At 40.6% G+C, this 5,890-nt stretch overlaps 1 long non-coding RNA gene across 1 annotated transcript; it reads left to right on the plus strand.

Annotated features, from left to right (window-relative positions):
• The first annotated feature begins 284 nt into the window (after positions 1–284).
• Positions 285–5,011, plus strand: LOC119851577. Its single transcript, XR_005291298.1, has 3 exons — positions 285–365; positions 2,608–2,688; positions 2,986–5,011. It is a non-coding gene; the product is annotated as an uncharacterized LOC119851577 (long non-coding RNA).
• The last annotated feature ends 879 nt before the right edge of the window (positions 5,012–5,890 follow it).

Below are 5,890 nucleotides of genomic sequence, written 5' to 3' on the forward strand. Positions count from 1 at the left end.
TATTTACAATCAGCCTTCCCTTGGCATCACTGTTTCAAAAGAGTCAGCAACTAGAAAGGCAAGGATGAAGAGGGGAAGATTGGACAGGTGAGCCGTTTGGATGCAAGTGATTTGTGGAAGGAGAGGTGGATAAAGAAAGGACTATGGGAAACAACTGTAGTCAACCAGATAGCTGCATTTACATGCCTTTTGCCTGGCAAACTTTACACTGGGCACTTTTTGGTGCACGGCAGCAATACCTGTAAATCTTGAATAATTTTTCCCTTTTGTGTTTTCTGTTGTAGAGATCTGGCATCTTGGAGAGAAGGTGTCTCTGCAGCTGCTAGAGGCTGATGCTTCCAGAAGGCCCAGTAGAGAAAAGTACAGTAAGTTATTTGTTTGGGGCTACTAACTGCTAAAAGTATTTACTTATTGGGGAAAAAGAGTTTGACTGTTTCCCTGGGTGTGACTTTTGCAGGACCCGAGAGCACCATTAGGCTTCTTTTGTTTGGGATATGTTGTTGATTTATTATTTACAGTTAAGGCTTTGTTAAGGTTTATTAGACTTTTTTTTTTTCATAGATTCATGGATTGTAAGCCCAGAAGGGACCATGGCAATTATTCCAATATGACCTCCTGCATAACACAGGTCATAGAACTTCCATGAATTCATTCCTGTTAGAATGACTTCATTTGAGAGCATATCTTTGAGCCAAATATCCAATCTTGATTTAAAAATTTCCACTAATGGAGCATCCACCACAACCCTAGGTAGACTGTTCCAATGGACAGTTACCTTCACTGTTAAAAAAATTGTTTGTTTATTGCCTTGTTTAGTTATTGCCTTATTTCTAGTTTAAATTTCTCTAGCTTCAACTTCCAGCTGTTGGATCTTGTTATATCTTTGCCAGCTGTATTGAAGAGCCCTCTTTTATCGAATTTCTGTTCCCCATCTACATACTTATAGAGTGGATCAAGTCTTTCCTTAACCATCTCTGTGTCAAACTAAACAGATTGAGTTCCATGAGCCCATTACTATAAGACATCTTTTTCAATCCTTTCATTATTTGTGCTGTTCTTTTCTGAATCCTCTAACTTTTCCAACATCCTTCTTGAATTGTGGACACCAGAACTGGTAGCAGTCACACCAATGCCAAATACAGAGGTAATAAAATCTCTCCACTCCTATTTGGTAGTCCCCTGGTTCCACAGCCAAGGATTACATTAGCTCTTTTACATTACATTAGCTCTACTATCACTGGGAACTCATGTTGAGTTGATTATCCACTATGACCCCCCCAAGTCCTTTTCAGTGTCCCAGTTTCCCAGCATAGAGTCCCCCATCCTATAACTATGGCCTACATTCTTTATTTCTAGATGTATTACCTTTACATTTGGCCATAGTGAGACTTGTTTGCTTGCTCCTAGCTTAACAAGTGATCTAGATGGCTCTGTATCAGTGACCTTTCATCTTCATTGTTTACCACTCCCCCAATCTCTGTGTTGCCTGCAAACTTGATCAGCAATTATTTTATGTTTTCATTGAGCTGTTAAGATGCATGGTGTCCAGCAGGATCATTCAGATTGTGTTCCAGAGGGCCAAAACCAGCTGAGCAATGACATGGCTGCTCTGGGTCCTGGTGGGAGCAGGAGAAAGGAAAGTTATTGGGGTGCTAAAAAGGTGCAAGAGACAGCAGCTCAGTGAAGCAGCCTGGCACACTTAACCCCTCCTACCACCTTAAACTCTGAAACCACCCAGGCTTTGAGCCCACTCTTGCCAGCTGTAACTTTTAGCGTCCCTGCACATGCCCATAGGTCTTTCTGAGGCTGCAGAACAGGCAGTGACCATAGGCATCACTGTGTGCACTCTATGAGCTCTTTGGAAATTTGGCATTGAATGTGAAAAGCAGAGCCAGCCTGAAATAAATAATAGTCTGACGTTTTTTGTTGTCCAGTTCTGAGTACTGCATAATGACTATCTGTTTGCCAGATCCGCACTGGGGCCTGTCCTTCCAGCAGTAGGGCAATAAATCCATATCCACTGTAGCTCTCATCTGTAGAAATACTATAACTTTTTTTTCACTCCTTCCTCTTCATTCTTTCAAATGTGCTTTTTGGGGTGGGTCACGTGCACTCCTCTATCCTATACTCAGCTCCTTGTCCTGCCCACCTGCTTCAAGAGGAATTGAGTGCTGAGAAGAGGCTTTGAAGAAGTAGTCTGGCTGTATGGAAGTGGGGAGGACAGAGAGAGGAGTCTTTCCTTCAGCTGGTTGAGGACCATGAGGCGGACAGAGACCCAGCACCTGGAGGAGAGTTCCTTTATGGCTCCATTGAGATGGAAAGGGACTGGCTTAACATGTGGGGTGTGGTTTGGTGGGAGGAGCTCTGGTCTGGGTTATTTTGCTTACCTGAAAGGTGGGAACTACTTGCTCAAGAGAAACTCAAGGGGTAGGACAGCAGGAAACATTGTGTGCAAGGCCTAAGTTTCATTGGCATTACCATGACATGCTTGCAGTCTGCACACAGTGCCTTCCTGCATTATATCTGGCTTTAGCGTTAGTTTCACTAATAACTTTTAAAGAAACAGTCGGATTTTAAAATCATACTTCTCTCCTACTTCCATTACAGCCACATTGGTTCAGAATATGAAAATGTAAAAGAAAGAAGGTTGCTCAAGAGAAGACAAAGGAGTTCAATAAAATGCACAAGGTAATCATTTGTGAGACCCCTCCTCCCCCCGAGATTATTTTATTGTGTCTCCCATTCCCTGTATATTTTTACTTTGCTTTTATTTAAACATAAGAATTGACCCCCAAATCACAACCAGATTGTGAACTCAGCATCCTGAAGAGATCTCAAGTTTTCTGCATTATGCAAGAGGGGGAGATCCTTATCACCCCATGTTAATTTGTTCAGAGAATATTAAGGTTATTGCAACCCCTTTAAAAATATATAGCATTAATGCTTAAAAGTTAGATCATATTATCTGAAGTTCTTTATTTACAGATTGGCAGCTACATGGGAATAATATGCTAAAAACATGGATTAAGCAGTGTTGGATTTTATCAGCAACAGTTGGATAACGTCACTTTAAATTGCTTTTTGTATCAGGCTGCTATGTTGAAACTATTGTCAAAATATGGACTTGGGCCATTCATTGGAGGATTTATCATTTGTGTGAAAGATGGTAAAAGTATTATGGAAATTACACTTCTCATATTTGTTTTGCATCAGTGTCCAAACTCACCAAGATTTTTATTTTTGATCTGCCCTAGCAAATTACTGTGTTTTATGTTTGATGTGTTACAGAGCTGTAATACTGTCTTATTATTGGTTTGGATGATGTCATGGTACAGAAAAAATGATGACAAAGCAGGTTGTAAAGTCATCCAAAATATAGTTTGTGTTTCCTGATATAATTGTGTAAACTATGGGGTATTCATGCATGTGCGAGTGTGCTGTATCTGTGTATATCATACCTCTTAGAAAAATCCAATATTATTATTATATTGCAGAACTGCCCATTGATTCCAGTAAGGACAAGGGTTGCATTGTGCTCTGGGCTGTATAAAAACATATGAAGACATGATTCTTGCCAAGGATATAACTTTCCTATAATTTTTGAACCATTCTGCAGAATTTGATAGATAATTAAATCCCTGCTACACAATCCTATAAGTGGAAAGGTTATCAATCTCCATTAACTATGATGGACGTTTAAGAGAAAGTCTATAGAACCCTATTCAATTCTAATAGAATCCTATAGGTTAACTTTGCTTTTAAATTTATTAGCATTTTCCACATATATTGGAGTGTGTGTATCTGTATCCAGAGCAATATATTTCAGAGTTAAGAGTTGTGATGTGCAGGAATTTAAATGTCTATCCGTCTTCAATACCACACAGTTCCTATGGCCAATCAAGACTTGGCCTGATCACTACTCCCAAAAGTATTCAGGTTGGTTGTAAGATACCAGGGTTAATTAGAGAGACTGACTGCCAGGGAGAGCACTCTAGAGGTCTCCAACCTTCTGCCCCAGGGCACTAGAATGAAGAAGAGGAATTAATGGGAATGAAGTGAGAGAAGAATAAGAGGAGTTTGTCCTATGAATGTAGCCAGCAGACAAATACTTGGGGGGAATCATTCACAGATACTTCCACAGATACGGAGCCAGATAGTCCATAGCTCAAAGTGGGCTGGTGTACTGTGTTACTTTGTTGTACTATTTTTGCTAACCTTGTGCGAGCATAAGCAAAAATCTTTTAATGTTCAATTCAGTGCTGGCAGATAGCACTTAAAAGATCGAGTCCAGCAAGTTTTGCCTTGGTTGTCCTCTGAGAGCAATAGGATGGGGATAGGGATACAGTAATGACAACAAAGAACGACGGATGGGAGGAAAGCAACATGGGATGTGGAGGAGAGAGAGGTGAGAACACAGTCAGACTGGTCAGGAGGAAAGGCGGCAAGGCTACTAAATGGAAGAGGTGAAGCAGGAAATAGGACCACGTTAGAAAAGAATGAGACAATACAGCAAACTACACAGAATAGAAGGGCAGTAAAAGAGGGAAATCCCAAGAAAAAGGGTGATTAGGAAGAAAAGAAAGTAAATGGAGAACAAGTCCCACCTCTATGGAGAGGATGCCTTTGAGTACTGAATTTCCAGTTAGGGCTAGCTTGGATCTCTCTTCAGGCCTGATCCAAATCCCATTAAAGTCAATGGGAAGTTCTCAGTTGTCTTTAATAAGCAGTGGATCATGCCCATTGTCATTAAGTTCAATCTTCTACATTTCCTATATTGTTCTCTGGTATGCACCTTCTTTTGGATATTTCCATTCGTAGTGTCTTTGTTTTTCCTTATGCTGTATCTAATCTAATGTTGCTTTCACAGTGTGTATTGGTCAAAGTGAAACCTCAAATGGCAAATAAAAATCAGAAATGCTCAGAAAATAATAGAACCAAGTGCCTGGGATTTGCAAATAACTGCTGTCAAAAAATCAATACAAAGGGAGATAATAAAAACATATTTTTAGACAATTGGCATTTTTTAGTTCCTTGAAAGCTGCCAAATCAAGTCAAATCAATGAGGTAGTGTTAACATATTATCAATCTGAACACTGAGTACGACTAATCCTATCCTGACTTTTTTCCATGAGTCTGAGGGATTCTCATTTCTGGGAAGAGGCAAATGTCAGGAGCTAAGCCTAATATGAATGAAAAGTGTGCATGGTGATTTAATAACAAATTGTGCAATACAATGGCTACATGGTTAATGTTTCCTTCTGTTAAAAATCACATACAAAGTATGTGCAATGGCCTTTCCCATCATTAACAGCTAAAGGGCAATGAAGTTGCACTCTGACTTAGTTCATCATAGGAATCAGAGAGCATCTTGTTCACATCACTGCCAATGCAGGATTGTACGCTATGTATTTTCTTGAGAGAAAGCCACCATGACTTTGAATGACACACTCCTCATCACCTGAATTACAACTAACGGACCCTGGAACAAAGCACTAGAAGACAGGACAGTGAACAATTTTTCTCTCGCTGGCAGAGGGGACAAGTGCCCAGTCAGCTACATTAGGAGTCTCCACAATTTGAATCAAGCTCTTCTTGTGACAGCCTCATCCCAGCTATATTTTATTCTTGAGCTATTGAAACTCTGAGGGCCACAATGTATGGAGGAAGGTCAGGGAAGAAGCACTGGCAAGAGGCAGGAAGAGTGGAGGGTGAGGGAATCAGTGATATGTGGCTCCATTTGTCCTCTGGTTGGCATGTGGGAGAGGGAAGAGAGCTTTAAGGAGAGTCTGAGCATTTGAGAGCTGAGTGGCCAGAAAAACTTGCAGAAGGAAGCAGTGGGGAGAAAGAAGGGGCATGCCTAGTGTGACATACTTTTTGGCCAGGGGAAAAG

Source organism: Dermochelys coriacea, chromosome 2, assembly GCF_009764565.3.
Source record: "Dermochelys coriacea isolate rDerCor1 chromosome 2, rDerCor1.pri.v4, whole genome shotgun sequence".
In the NCBI taxonomy this organism is placed as follows: Eukaryota; Metazoa; Chordata; order Testudines; family Dermochelyidae; genus Dermochelys; species Dermochelys coriacea.